Below are 16,165 nucleotides of genomic sequence, written 5' to 3' on the forward strand. Positions count from 1 at the left end.
AAAAAGAATGGCAAGACAATCAGAGTCCATAACTAGAGGGAAGGCACACATGAAAATAGAGTAGAACCATACACTACACAAACATAAATGGTGATCATAACCCCTGGATGCGCCATTTCAGGGGCGACTGAGGGCTGGTGTTATTACTTTGGGAGGGAGACAATATCCATGGCCCCTTCCCAGCCTACTAATATCAGCCTGCAGGGGTCTGCTTGTCATTTGTTGAATATTAAAAATAGGGGGGTCCCCAAGTCATTTTTTTGGGGGGGTCCTCTCTTTTTAAATAACCAGTCAAGGCCAAGTAGGCAGCCATGAGCTGACATTAATAGGCTGGGAAGCTCCATGTTTACGGCCCACTTTCCAGAACAACAACACCAGCTCACAGCTGTCTGCTTTCCCTCAGCTGGTTATTAATAAAAAATAATGGGGGCCTACGCCACTTTTTTCTTTTATTTATTAAAGACATGTACAGAAAACTACACACATAAAAGCAATAATCATATCTCACTGACACCTTTCCATCACTCTATTCTGACGGTTCACACTGTGAATTTACTGCATTTGGCTGATGAAATTTCAGGTTTCCTATGAGAAGTGCATACAAAAAGAAATCAGATGGCACACGTATGGTCCTTGTACCGGGATTCATTTACTAACATTGGTCAGAGTGCGCTGCTGGGTTTTCTCACATTAAGCTGGGTTCACATTGCGCTAGTGGGTGTCCGCTAACGGAATCCGTTACATGGTGAAATTGGCGCAATTAACGCTATGTAACGGATCCGTTAGCGCACCCATTGACCGCAATGTGCTTATGGATCGCTAACGCATGCCATTTTTGGCATGTGTCAGCGATGTCCCGTTATTTTCAGACGGACCTCGAACGCTGCTTGCAGCGTTCAGGGTCCATTCTTCGCTAGTTACACTTCAATGGTTTATACGGTAATGTGAGCGAGCCCGGTTGTCCACTTCTGTGGCTACTGTTGTCATAGCTCTGATTACTATATGCTGCATGCAGAGCACCAGATGTATTCAGGGTCATGGCCTCCTAATATATCTTGCAGGGTTTTCATTCACCCCAGTGTACAGCACGCCGGCCTTCCGTGTTCCACAGTGTTTCTGCCACTTGGATGTAATTATGTAGGCTGCAGCTGTTTAGGAGGTGCTGATTGGATGCAGCGGTCATGTGACTGTCAGGAGACCGTTCGGGGACACAGGGCCGAGATCAGAGGTCAATGACGTAAGTATAGGTTTTATTTTTTTTTTTAATGCAGCACCACGAGTCCATCAATAAATGGTTGTTCCATAGTGGATGACGCCTTTAACCACTTGTGGATTGGCCATGTTACAACATTCTTTTGACCGACTACATCGGCAGAGCCCATGAGCGCAGTGATTGGCTGCAGCAGTGATGTGTGCTGTAGTTGTGAGGTCACCGCTGCAGATAGTACAGTAGCAGAGCCAGAGAGGCGAGGACCCGCGTTTCAGATGCATAAAAGGTGCAGAGTGCCACGCCATTTCACCCAGGAATAAAGCTGGACCCCACGGATGCCACGATGACGCTCTGGGTCACCAGGCGCCGCTGCTCTCTGACCGGTCACAGATCTGCCACACGGATTCATTCCTTGCTCTGCTTCAGTGACAGAAAAGCTGAGAGTTCCCATATGTGCCGCTGCTCATACAGGCTGTGACATCACAGGTACACGTGACCGCTGCAGACAATCACTGGGCTCAGAGGCTCGTACAAAGTTTATTATTTCTGCCCCTACCTATAGGGGTTTTCCACAGTGAAGCCCTTAAGACAAATGCCACTAAATAATGGCAAGTAATATGGCATCAAAAATGTCAAAAGTGAAGCCATCTCCCTACGTGCACCAGGTAGTGGCACAGGGCCATGGCACACTGCTGGCTATGGACTGGGTCTGCTCAGTGGCCAGGTCACGGCAGTGTTGGCATCACTCCACCATATCCCTATGGGGACCTGTGCCCTCATCTGCCCACCATCAGGGCACTGACTGCCGCATTACCTGGAAGCTCCTTGTTGTCTCCTGACGCCGTCTCCCCAGACACCTCCTCCGGGTCCTTGTGTCCCTTCCCCGGACACAGCTGCACAAACAGGGAGGGACTCTGGCCGGGCGTCTGACGGAATGACGTCACAGGCTCCACCCGGCAGAGCAGGACGTCCTGTAAGCCGGGCCGCCTCCCCCAGCTCGCCGTCAGACGTAAAGAGCGCGAGTGGCAGCGCTGCGGTGCTGTACAGAGAGCGACCACTAGAGGGCGGCGGAGCATCATTTTCTGATCTCCAGTTACGGGGCACGGAGCCTGGGCAGAGGATGAGCTGTGGGCGGCAGAGGGGGCAGAGGATGAGCTGTGGGCGGCAGAGGGGGCAGAGGATGAGCTGTGGGCGGCAGAGGGGGCAGAGGATGAGCTGTAGGGGGCAGAGTATATCCTATGGGCATAGAGGGGGCAGAGTTTGTCCTGCGGGCTGCAGAGGGGGCAGAGTATGTGCTGTGGTCGGCAGAGGGGGCAGAGGATGAGCTGTAGGGGGCAGAGTATGTGCTGTGGGCGGCAGAGGGGGCAGAGTATGAGCTGTAGGGGGCAGAGGATGTCCTGTGGGCTGCAGAGGGGGCAGAGTACACCCTGTAGGGGGCAGAGTATGTCCTGTGGGTGGCAGTGGGCAGAGTATGTGCTGTGGGTGCATACTAAAACCCTATGTGCCATATTAATCTATAGTTTTATATATATATATATATATTTGTCGCCTTAAAAGGAGGGGGGCCCAGACACATTTCCTGCACAGGGGCCCCAGGCTGTCTGTGTCCGCCCCTGATCTTTAGATATTTTAGTCGTATTCATCTATACCTATGCCTATTTTAGATTTTTTTTACAGTTTAATTTTCTTAATTTAGTTTTCCTTTCCACTTCACTCTATTTGAAGCAGAGTAACACACACATAGGGTTTTAGTATTTTCCATGTAGGAGTGTGTCTGTGTGTGAGTGTGTGTGCATGAGAGTGTGTTCTCAGACGGGCAGTGTGGCGGGAGGACATTATAGAGACTAGGCACAGTATGTGGGGGACATTATGGAGAGGTACAGTAGGCGGGATATTATGGGGAGAGGAGGTATGTTTTGGGGAGGGGTGGTGTATAATATAGGGAGAGTCAGCGAAAGGGATATTATGGAGGACATTAATTATGGGGAGGGGCGGCGTAGGTGGGGGTATATTATGGGGAGGGGCGGCGTGTGTGGGTATATTATGAGGAGGGGCAGCGTGTGTGGGGGTATATTATGGGGAGGGTCAGTGAAGGAGATCTTAGGGAGAGGAGTGGTGTAGGGGGTATATTATGGAGAGGGGGGGTATATTATGAAGAGGTGTGGTGTAGGGGGTATATTATGGAGAGGGGCGGTGTGGGGGGTATATTATGGGGAGGTGTGGTGTAGGGGGTATATTATGGGGAGGGTCAGTGAAGGAGATCTTAGGGAGAGGAGTGGTGTAGGGGGTATATTATGGAGAGGGGGGGTATATTATGAAGAGGTGTGGTGTAGGGGGTATATTATGGAGAGGGGCGGTGTGGGGGGTATATTATGGGGAGGTGTGGTGTAGGGGGTATATTATGGAGAGGGGCGGTGTGGGGGGTATATTATGAAGAGGTGTGGTGTAGGGGGTATATTATGGAGAGGGGCGGTGTGGGGGGTATATTATGGGGAGGTGTGGTGTAGGGGGTATATTATGGAGAGGGGCGGTGTGGGGGGTATATTATGAAGAGGTGTGGTGTAGGGGGTATATTATGGAGAGGGGCGGTGTGGGGGGTATATTATGGGGAGGTGTGGTGTAGGGGGTATATTATATTATATATATTATATTTGAACCCCCAAGTGCTTCACAGAAGTTTATAATGTAGAGCCGTAATAATAAAAAATCATATTTTTTCACAAAAATTATCTTTTTGCCCCCATTTTTTAATTTTCCCAAGGGTAAAAGGAGAAATTGGACCCCAAAAGTTGTTGTGCAATTTGTGCTGAGTACGCTGATAACCCATATGTGGGGGGAACCACTGTTTGGGCGCATAGCAGAGCTTGGAAGGGAAGGAGCGCTGTTTTTGAATGCAGACTTTGATGGAATGGTCTGCGGGCGCCACGTTGCGTTTTCAGAGCCCCTGATGTGCCTAAACAGTATAAACCCCCCACAAGTGACCCCATATTGGAAACTAGACCACCTACAAGGAATTTATCTAGATGTGTTGTGAGAACTTTGAACCCACAAGTGTTTCACTAAAGTTTATAACGCAGAGCCATGAAAATAAAAAATCATTTTTTTACAATAATGATATTTTTAGCCCCCACATTTTCATTTTCCCAAGGCTAACGAGAAATTGGACCGTAAAAGTTGTCCAATTTGTCCTCAGTACGTTGATACTCCATTTGTGGGGGTAACCAACTGTTTGGGCGCAGAGCTGAGAAGGGAAGGGCCACCGTTTTACTTTATCAACGCAGAATTGGCTGGAATTGAGATCGGACACTATGTCGCGTTTGGAGAGCCCCTGATGTGCCTAAACAGTGGAGCCCACAATTCTAACTCCAACCCTAACCCCAACACACCCCTAATCCCAACCCTAACCATAACTACACCCCTAACTCAAACACACCCCTAACCCTAATCCCAACCCTAATCCAAACACACCCCTAGCCCCAACACACCCCTAATCCCAACCCTAACCATAACCACACCTTTAACCCGAACACACCCCTAACTCTAATCCCAACCCTAACCACAACCCTAACACACCCCTAACCCTAATCCCAACCATAACCACACACCTAACCCTGACATAACCCTAATCCCAACCCTAATCCCAGCCACAAAAGTAATCCAAACCCTAAGCCCAACTCTAGCCCCAACCCTAACTTTAGCCCCAACCCTAACTTTAGCCCCAACCCTAACTCTGACTTTAGCCCTAACACTAACTTTAGCTCCATCCCTAACCCTAATGGGAAAATGGAAATAAATACATTTTTTATTTTACCATTTTTCCCTAATTAAGGGGGTGATAAAGGGGGTTTGATTTACTATTTATAGTTTTTATATCGGGTTTTTATATTTGGCAGCTGTCAATGCTAAAAGACGCTTTTTATTGCAAAAAATAGTTTATGCCTCACCACATTTTGAGAGCTATAATTTTTCCGTATTTTGGCCCACAGAGTCATGTGAGGACTTTTTTTTTGCGGGACGAGTTGATGTTTTTACTGGTACAATTTTCGGGCACATGACAATTTTTGATCACTTTTTGTTACGATTTTTGGGAGGCAGAATGTGCAAAAACCAGCAATTCATGAATTTCTTTTGGGTGGGGCGTTTATACCGTTCCGCGTGTGGTAAAATTGATAAGGCAGTTTTATTTTTTGGGTCAGTATGATTACAGCGATACCTCAATTATATTTTTTTATGCTTCGTGTTATGATCCGGTGACCTAGGAGCTGCATGAGAACTTTCACTGGAGAAAGTTTCCACTGTACTGACCGCAATCCTGAACTTAACACCGCAACTAGAAGTAGCCGTGGAGTGTACCTAACACACCTAGACACCTCGTCACAGCCGGAGAACTAAATACCCCTAAAGATGGAAATAGGAATACTATCTTGCCTCAGAGAAAATCCCCAAAGGATAGACAGCCCCCCACAAATATTGGCGGTGAGTCGGAGAGGAAAAAACATACACAGGCAGAAAAACAGGATTAGCACAGGAGGCCACTCTAGCTAGATAGGACAGGATAGGACAGAGTTCTGTGCGGTCAGTATAAAAACCCTTCAAAACATCCACAGCAGAATATACAAAAACTTCCTACATTTTTACTAAAAGATGTAGGAGCGTAAATCTGCAACTCCAGTGAATCCTACAATCAGAGCAGGAATAAAACTGAAACAAGCACACTGGGAGTGTGCAACAGAAACAAAAACCAAACACTTATCTTTGCTGAAATAGGCAGTGAGCAGGAGAAGCCAGAAAGTGATCCAACACTTCACAAGGAACATTGACTACTGGCAAGGGCTAAAGGATCCTGCCCACTTAAATATCCCAGTCAGAATTGTAATCATCCGATACACCTGGCCAGTTCTGTGACTCAGAGACAACTGCATTCCCACCTACAACCACTAAAGGGAACCCAAGAGCAGAATTCACAACAGTTTCAGGGCTTTTATACAATAAAAACAATTTTATAGAAAATAATTATTTTTGCATCGCTTTATTCTGAGACCTATAACTTTTTTATTTTTCCGATGATAGTTATATGGCTGCTCTTTTTTTCTGGGACAAGATGACATTTCAACAGTACCATTTTTATTTACATCTGTCTTTTTCATCGCGTGTTATTCCACTTTTTGTTTGGTGGTATAATGATAAAGCATTGTTTTTTGCTTCCTTTTTTTACGGTGTTCACTGAAGGGGTTAACTAGCGGGACAATTTTATAGGTTGGGTCGTTACGGTCGTGGGGATACCAAACATGTATACTTTTATTGTTTTTTTATTTATATAAAGAAATGTATTTATTGGAACAATATTTTTTTTTTCTTTATTTAGGAATTTTTAAAAAATATTTTAACACAGTATAATATATATATTTATATTTACTTTTTTACCTTGTCCCAGAGTGAGACATCACTATATAATGTCAGATCGCTGATTTGACACTTTGCACAGCACTGTGTCAGATCAGCGATCTGACAGGCAGTGCAGGAAGCTTGCCGGGGCCTGTTCTCAGCAGGCACTGACAAGCCACCTCCCTGCAAAACCTGGAAGGACCCCGCAGCCATCTTGGTTCCGGGGGGCCTGCAGGGAGGAGACAGGAGGACACCCTTGGAACAACGTGATCACATCGCGTTCTGAGGTTTTCGGAAGCATGCATGGAGCCCCCTCCCTGCACGATGCTTCCCTATGCCACTGGAACGCTGTGATCTTGTTTGATCGTTGTGTTATGAGTAGAGTTGAGCGACCTTGACCTTTTTAGAGTCGAGCCGGGTTTCGCGAAACCCGACTATCTCAAAAGTCGGGTCGAGTGAAATCGGCCGATTATGACGTAAAGTCGGGATCGACCGAAACACGAAACCCAATGCAAGTCAATGGGGCAGCATAGTCGGCAGTGAGTGGGGGCCAGGAAAACACCTAGAGTGCCCATTTTAATGTCAAAACTATCCATTCTTCTTAATGAAGCTTGTCAAGCGTAATTTACCTTATAATAATTGGAAGGCATTTGAAATTGGGGGTCATTTGGCTAAAGTTGTGGTGGGTAGGGCTGGTTCAAGTAATTAGTGGGCCCAGGAAATCTGGACCACGTCACGGCAGTGGAGCAGGGAGAGGTAAGTATTTCAACTTTGCAAGTGCTGTGAACCTGAGCAAGCAGGGGGGGCCCACTCGTTGGCATTGGCACTGGCACAGGGCCCCTCAAAGTACAGCGGTGTGTTTGCACGGCGGGGGCGCCTCCCACCGGCAGCAACACTTTTGCGTACTATGAGAGGCCCTGTGCCAGTGACGTCGCCAACTAGTATTCCTCCCCCCACCTGATGAAGGAACCTGCACTTTCATCTGCACCTTCCTCTTTGTCCCCGTGTAAGGTGGTATGGTATGCGGGAAGAGCAACCTGACTTTCAGCAGGGTCACAATGTTGTTGTGTAGCGTGCACGGGGAATGTTGCGTTATGGGTCAATGTACCAGCAGACTCATCTATCACTGGCTGGGCAATGGGCAGGATGAGGAGGAAACACAGATATAGGCCCAAAGAATAAAGTTGGCTAAATGCAGTTCAAAATTGGTAACACAGGAATAACCAGGGGGCATTGCAGTGGAGGACAACTGGAATGAGAGGCTGACACAGAGAGTAGGCCCAAATCAGTAAGTAGTCGAAATGCAGTTCAAAATTGGCAACCGTAGTAAACAGGCGGCACAGCTTTGTTCAGTGGAGGAGAACAGCAAGGAGTGGCAGACACCGATAGTAGGCCCCAACCCAACTAGTAGGCCAAATGCAGTCTAACATTAACAACTACTTAACGAGCGCCTGAAAACGGAATTTCAGGACAGGAAACCAGGAGAATAGCAAGGAGTGGCAGACACCGATAGTAGGCCCCAAACCAACTAGTACGCCAAATGCAGTTGTTCCGTTTAACCACAATTTAATGAGAGCCTGAAGATAGAAGTTCAGGAAAGGCAACCTGGAGAACACCTTGGAGTGGAACACACCATCTCTCTACACCCCATACCCAATTTGTAGGCCTAATGCAGTGTAGTTTCCAACAACTACTAAACGAGAGCCGGAAGATCGAAGCTCAGGAAAGGCAACCTGGAGAACACCTTGGAGTGGAACACACCATCTCTCTACACCCCATACCCAATTTGTAGGCCTAATGCAGCGTAGTTTCCAACAACTACTAAACGAGAGCATGAAGATCGAAGCATTGGCGAGGAAACCTGGGGAACACCTTGGAGTGGAACACACCATCTCTCTACACCCCATACCCAATTTGTAGGCCTAATGCAGCGTAGTTTCCAACAACTACTAAACGAGAGCCGGAAGATCGAAGCTCAGGAAAGGCAACCTGGGGAACACCTTGGAGTGGAACACACCATCTCTCTACACCCCACACCCAATTTGTAGGCCTAATGCAGTGTAGTTTCCAAGAACTACTAAACGAGAGCCGGAAGATCGAAGCTCAGGAAAGGCAACCTGGAGAACACCTTGGAGTGGAACACACCATCTCTCTACACCCCATACCCAATTTGTAGGCCTAATGCAGTGTAGTTTCCAAGAACTACTAAACGAGAGCCGGAAGATCGAAGCTCAGGAAAGGCAACCTGGGGAACACCTTGGAGTGGAACACACCATCTCTCTACACCCCATACCCAATTTGTAGGCCTAATGCAGTGTAGTTTCCAAGAACTACTAAACGAGAGCCGGAAGATCGAAGCTCAGGAAAGGCAACCTGGAGAACACCTTGGAGTGGAACACACCATCTCTCTACACCCCATACCCAATTTGTAGGCCTAATGCAGTGTAGTTTCCAAGAACTACTAAACGAGAGCCGGAAGATCGAAGCTCAGGAAAGGCAACCTGGAGAACACCTTGGAGTGGAACACACCATCTCTCTACACCCCATACCCAATTTGTAGGCCTAATGCAGCATAGTTTCCAACAACTACTAAACGAGAGCATGAAGATCGAAGCATTGGCGAGGAAACCTGGGGAACACCTTGGAGTGGAACACACCATCTCTCTGCACCCCATACCCAATTTGTAGGCCTAATGCAGCGTAGTTTCCAACAACTAGTAAACGAGAGCATGAAGATCGAAGCATTGGCGAGGAAACCTGGGGAACACCTTGGAGTGGAACACACCATCTCTCTACACCCCATACCCAATTTGTAGGCCTAATGCAGCGTAGTTTCCAACAACTACTAAACGAGAGCCGGAAGATCGAAGCTCAGGAAAGGCAACCTGGAGAACACCTTGGAGTGGAACACACCATCTCTCTACACCCCACACCCAATTTGTAGGCCTAATGCAGCGTAGTTTCCAACAACTACTAAACGAGAGCATGAAGATCGAAGCTCAGGAAAGGCAACCTGGAGAACACCTTGGAGTGGAACACACCATCTCTCTACACCCCATACCCAATTTGTAGGCCTAATGCAGCGTAGTTTCCAACAACTACTAAACGAGAGCATGAAGATCGAAGCTCAGGAAAGGCAACCTGGGGAACACCTTGGAGTGTAACAAACCCTCTCTCTACACCACGGAAGGGCTGATTCTTAGGAAGGAAGGCTGTCGGAAAGAAGCAGGGCGCGTCCGAGGGTGATTATATTCTTATTAGGTATATACTCACCCTCGGACGCGCCCTGCTTCTTTATTTGTAATGAATGTTTATTTGCAATGTGGTTTTGACTTACTCTATTTTTTTGGTAAATAATGATTTTATTATTTTCATTGTTTTGCATCTTCTTGGCAATAATATAAAGAAGACGCGACAGGACAACACTCGGTGGATGCCATATCTGTGTTTTAAATTGAAAAAAACTTTCAGTTAACTACTTGCAGGAGAAAGTTATTGTAGCTGGTGGCCATTTTTAGTACTGTACCAGATTTTTGTTGTATGTGTTTGTTTTTAATGTTAAAATGTCTGCATTTGATATCTCTCCAGTATTTTCTTTTTTATAAGCAAAATACTTATTTTTATATTTTCTGATGTTGGTTCCAGGGGTACACGGGCAGCAGTGGTGTGGTCAGTGGAGGCCTAGTGGAAGGAGTGACCGCAGACAGGCATCGAAGGCCTAAAATAATAACACATGGCTGTAGGCAATTTTAAATTGGTTCCAGGGGTACACGGGCAGCAGTGGTGTGGTCAGTGGAGGCCTAGTGGAAGGAGTGACCGCAGACAGGCATCGAAGGCCTAAAATAATAACACATGGCTGTAGGCAATTTTAAATTGGTTCCAGGGGTACACGGGCAGCAGTGGCCTGGTCAGTGTAGTAGTAGTAGAAAGAACGGACCGCAGACAGGCATCGAAGGCCTAAAATAAAAAAATTGGGCTGGCTGTAGGCAATTTTAAATTGGTTCCAGGGGTACACGGGCAGCAGTGGTGTGGTCAGTGGAGGCATATTGTAAGGAGTGACCGCAGACAGGCATCGAAGGCCTAAAATAATAACACATGGCTGTAGGCAATTTTAAATTGGTTCCAGGGGTACACGGGCAGCAGTGGTGTGGTCAGTGGAGGCCTAGTGGAAGGAGTGACCACAGACAGGCATCGAAGGCCTAAAATAATAACACATGGCTGTAGGCAATTTTAAATTGGTTCCAGGGGTACACGGGCAGCAGTGGTGTGGTCAGTGGAGGCCTAGTGGAAGGAGTGACCGCAGACAGGCATCGAAGGCCTAAAGTAAAAAAATTGGGCTGGCTGTAGGCAATTTTAAATTGGTTCCAGGGGTACACGGGCAGCAGTGGTGTGGTCAGTGGAGGCCTAGTGGAAGGAGTGACCACAGACAGGCATCGAAGGCCTAAAATAATAACACATGGCTGTAGGCAATTTTAAATTGGTTCCAGGGGTACACGGACAGCAGTGGTGTGGTCAGTGGAGGCATATTGTAAGGAGTGACCGCAGACAGGCATCGAAGGCCTAAAATAATAACACATGGCTGTAGGCAATTTTAAATTGGTTCCAGGGGTACACGGGCAGCAGTGGTGTGGTCAGTGGAGGCATATTGTAAGGAGTGACCGCAGACAGGCATCGAAGGCCTAAAATAATAACACATGGCTGTAGGCAATTTTAAATTGGTTCCAGGGGTACACGGGCAGCAGTGGTGTGGTCAGTGGAGGCCTAGTGGAAGGAGTGACCACAGACAGGCATCGAAGGCCTAAAATAATAACACATGGCTGTAGGCAATTTTAAATTGGTTCCAGGGGTACACGGGCAGCAGTGGTGTGGTCAGTGGAGGCCTAGTGGAAGGAGTGACCGCAGACAGGCATCGAAGGCCTAAAGTAAAAAAAATTGGGCTGGCTGTAGGCAATTTTAAATTGGTTCCAGGGGTACACGGGCAGCAGTGGTGTGGTCAGTGGAGGCCTAGTGGAAGGAGTGACCGCAGACAGGCATCGAAGGCCTAAAATAATAACACATGGCTGTAGGCAATTTTAAATTGGTTCCAGGGGTACACGGGCAGCAGTGGCCTGGTCAGTGTAGTAGTAGTAGAAAGAATGGACCGCAGACAGGCATCGAAGGCCTAAAATAAAAAAATTGGGCTGGCTGTAGGCAATTTTAAATTGGTTCCAGGGGTACACGGGCAGCAGTGGTGTGGTCAGTGGAGGCATAGTGGAAGGAGTGACCGCAGACAGGCTTCGAAGGCCTAACATAACAAAAATGTCAATACAATGGTATTATCAGTGGCAGGCATTGAAGGATGTCAGCGCATAGACTAAACATTGGTGGAGCTGTGAGATAATTTTGCAAGTGGTAGAGCACTGTTTGAGCTGGGGGGGGGGGAACTGTCTTGTGGCCGGCGGTACAGGCCCAGGGCCCCTCATATTACAACGGTGTGTCTGACGTTGGGTGCGCACCACCACCGCCAGAGACACTTTATTGTACTAGGAGGGACCCAGTGGCAGTGCCGTCGACCAAAAGCGGGCACACCCACCTCTTCAGACAAACAGCACTCTCACGGGTGCTGTCGCCAAGTGTCGATACCACGGCCCCGTGTGGGGAGTTTGGCCATTTAGTGAGGTGTAAACATGTCGTATGCTGGACAATCAGGTGCAGAAAATTACGAGATTGGAAAAGGCATTCAGAATAGTCCACAGGCAAGACCTTTTCATAGGAAAGCTAGGTGTCAGCCGGGCAAGGTGGGGCAAAAGATTTCGAAATCCAGTTGTGGTTCATTTTAATGAAGGTTAGATCATCTACATTTTGGGTAGCCAGACAAGTCCTTTTTTCTGTTAGTATTGAACCTGCAGCACTGAATACTCTTTCTGATAGGACACTAGCTGCCGGGCAAGCAAGCTCCTGCAATGCATATTCTGCCAATTCTGGCCAGGTGTCTAATTTTGATGCCCAGTAATCAAATGGGAATGACGGTTGAGGGAGAACATCGATAAGGGATGAAAAATAGTTTGTAACCATACTGGACAAATGTTGTCTCCTGTCACTTTGAATTGATGCTGCAGTACCTGTCCTGTCTGCGGTCATAGCAAAATCACTCCACAACCTGGTCAGAAAACCCCTCTGGCCAACGCCACTTCTGATTTCTGCCCCTCTAACTCCTCTGGTCTGCTGGCCCCTGCAGCTCGTGTGAGAACGATCACGGGCGCTGTGTGCAGGGAATGCCAGAAGCAAACTGTCAACAAGAGTTGATTGTTTGGTTGCTAATATTAGTTCCAAGTTCTCATGTGGCATTATATTTTGCAATTTGCCTTTATAGCGAGGATCAAGGAGGCAGGCCAACCAGTAATCGTCATCGTTCATCATTTTAGTTATGCGTGTGTCCCTTTTGAGGATACGTAAGGCATAATCCGCCATGTGGGCCATAGTTCCAGTTCTCAAATCTGCGGTTGTGCTTGGTTGAGGGGCAGTTTCAGGCAAATCCACGTCACTTGTGTCCCTCCAAAAACCAGAACCCGGCCTTGCCGCGCCACCAATTTCCAGTGGCCCCGGAAAAGCTTCCTCATTAAAAATATAATCATCCCCATCATCCTCCTCGTCCTCCTCCTCCTCTTCGCCCGCTAACTCGTCCTGTACACTGCCCTGGCCAGACAATGGCTGACTGTCATCAAGGCTTTCCTCTTCCTCAGCTGCAGACGCCTAATCCTTTATGTGCGTCAAACTTTGCATCAGCAGACGCATTAGGGGGATGCTCATGCTTATTATGGCGTTGTCTGCACTAACCAGCCGGGTGCATTCCTCAAAACACTGAAGGACTTGACACATGTCTTGAATCTTCGACCACTGCACACCTGACAACTCCATGTCTGCCATCCTACTGCCTGCCCGTGTATGTGTATCCTCCCACAAAAACATAACAGCCCGCCTCTGTTCGCACAGTCTCTGAAGCATGTGCAGTGTTGAGTTCCACCTTGTTGCAACGTCTATGATTAGGCGATGCTGGGGAAGGTTCAAAGAACGCTGATAGGTCTGCATACGGCTGGAGTGTACGGGCGAACGGCGGATATGTGAGCAAAGTCCACGCACTTTGAGGAGCAGGTCGGATAACCCCGGATAACTTTTCAGGAAGCACTGCACCAGCAGGTTTAAGGTGTGAGCCAGGCAAGGAATGTGTTTCAGTTGGGAAAGGGAGATGGCAGCCATGAAATTCCTTCCGTTATCACTCACTACCTTGCCTGCCTTAAGATCTACAGTGCCCAGCCACGACTGCGTTTCTTTCTGCAAGAACTCGGACAGAACTTCCGCGGTGTGTCTGTTGTCGCCCAAACACTTCATAGCCAATACAGCCTGCTGACGTTTGCCAGTAGCTGCCCCATAATGGGAGACCTGGTGTGCAACAGTGGCAGCTGCGGATGGAGTGGTTGTGCGACTGCGGTCTGTGGACGAGCTCTCGCTTCTGCAGGAGGATGAAGAGGAGGAGGAGGGGGTGCGAACGGCTACAGCCAACTGTTTCCTAGACCGTGGGCTAGGCAGAACTGTCCCAAACTTGCTGTCCCCTGTGGACCCTGCATCCACCACATTTACCCAGTGTGCCGTGATGGACACGTAACGTCCCTGGCCATGCCTACTGGTCCATGCATCTGTTGTCAGGTGCACCTTTGTGCTCACAGATTGCCTGAGTGCATGGACGATGCGCTCTTTAACATGCTGGTGGAGGGCTAGGATGGCTTTTCTGGAAAAAAAGTGTCGACTGGGTAGCTCGTAGCGTGGTACAGCGTAGTCCATCAGGGCTTTGAAAGCTTCGCTTTCAACTAACCGGTAGGGCATCATCTCTAACGAGATTAGTCTAGCTATGTGTGCGTTCAAACCCTGTGTACGCGGATGCGAGGCTAAGTACTTCCTTTTTCTAACCATAGTCTCATGTAGGGTGAGCTGGACTGGAGAGCTGGAGATCGTGGAACTAGCGGGGGTGGCGGTGGACATGGCAGACTGAGAGACGGTGGGAGATGGTATTGTTGCCGCCGGTGCCCTAGATGCAGTGTTTCCTACTACGAAACTGGTGATTCCCTGACCCTGACTGCTTTGGCCTGGCAAAGAAACCTGCACAGATACTGCAGGTGGTGCGGAAAATGGTGGCCCTACACTGCCGGAAGGGATGTTGCGTTGCTGACTAGCTTCATTGGCCGAGGGTGCTACAACCTTAAGGGACGTTTGGTAGTTAATCCAGGCTTGCAAATGCATGGTGGTTAAATGTCTATGCATGCAACTTGTATTGAGACTTTTCAGATTCTGTCCTCTGCTTAAGGTAGTTGAACATTTTTGACAGATGACTTTGCGCTGATCAATTGGATGTTGTTTAAAAAAATGCCAGACTGCACTCTTTCTAGCATCGGATACCTTTTCAGGCATTGCAGACTGAGCTTTAACCGGATGGCCACGCTGTCCTCCAACAGGTTTTGGCTTTGCCACGCGTTTTGGGCAAGATACGGGCCCGGCAGATGGAACCTGTTGCGATGTTGATGCCTGCTGTGGCACCTCCTCCTCCGCTTCAGAACTGCTGCCGCCTGCACCCTGTTCCCCCAATGGCTGCCAATCGGGGTCAAGAACTGGGTCATCTATTACCTCTTCTTGTAGCTCGTGTACAACTTCGTCTGTGTCACCCTGTCGGTCGGTGGTATAGCGTTCGTGATGGGGCAACATAGTCTCATCAGGGTCTGATTCTTGATCATTACCCTGCGAGGGCAATGTTGTGGTCTGAGTCAAAGGACCAGCATAGTAGTCTGGCTGTGGCTGTGCATCAGTGCACTCCATGTCAGATTCAACTTGTAATGGGCATGGACTGTTAACTGCTTCACTTTCTAAGCCAGGGACGGTATGTGTAAAGAGCTCCATGGAGTAACCCGTTGTGTCGCCTGCTGCATTCTTCTCTGTTGTTGTTTTTGCTGAAGAGGACAAGGAAGCGACTTGTCCCTGACCGTGAACATCCACTAACGACGCGCTGCTTTGACATTTACCAGTTTCACGAGAGGAGGCAAAAGAGCTAGAGGCTGAGTCAGCAAGATAAGCCAAAACTTGCTCTTGCTGCTCCGGCTTTAAAAGCGGTTTTCCTACTCCCAGAAAAGGGAGCGTTCGAGGCCTTGTGTAGCCAGACGACGAACCTGGCTCCACAGCTCCAGACTTAGGTGCAATATTTTTTTTCCCACGACCAGCTGATGCTCCACCACTACCACTACCCTCATTACCAGCTGACAATGAACGCCCCCGGCCACGACCTCTTCCACCAGACTTCCTCATTGTTTTAAAAATGTAAACAAACTAACGGTATTTGTTGCTGTCACACAAATTACACGGTGAGCTATAACTTCAGTATGATTTAGCTACCCCTTTACAGGTGAGTGAGACCACAACGAAAATCAGGCACAATGTTACACACTCTGTTGTTGGTGGCAACAAATGAGAGAGATGCCACACACGCAGGACTGTCACTGAAGCACAAATGTAAATATTAATCTCCCACTGATTTGATTTTTTTTTTTT

General features: G+C 48.1%; 1 protein-coding gene across 5 annotated transcripts in view; it reads right to left on the minus strand.

Annotated features, from left to right (window-relative positions):
- HERPUD2 (HERPUD family member 2) overlaps positions 1-2,240 on the minus strand; it is a 38,123-nt gene extending 35,883 nt beyond the window's left edge. For 4 of the 5 annotated variants that reach the window (XM_069730220.1, XM_069730217.1, XM_069730216.1 and 1 more), the window contains exon 1: positions 2,025-2,161. The gene's annotated coding sequence lies outside the window, so the exon portion shown is untranslated. Of the gene's footprint in view, positions 1-2,024 lie in introns of all 5 variants that reach the window. The other variant, XM_069730219.1, reaches the window with a different exon arrangement.
- Positions 2,241-16,165: the final 13,925 nt, after the last annotated feature.

Source organism: Ranitomeya imitator, chromosome 6 (assembly GCF_032444005.1).
Source record: "Ranitomeya imitator isolate aRanImi1 chromosome 6, aRanImi1.pri, whole genome shotgun sequence".
In the NCBI taxonomy this organism is placed as follows: Eukaryota; Metazoa; Chordata; class Amphibia; order Anura; family Dendrobatidae; genus Ranitomeya; species Ranitomeya imitator.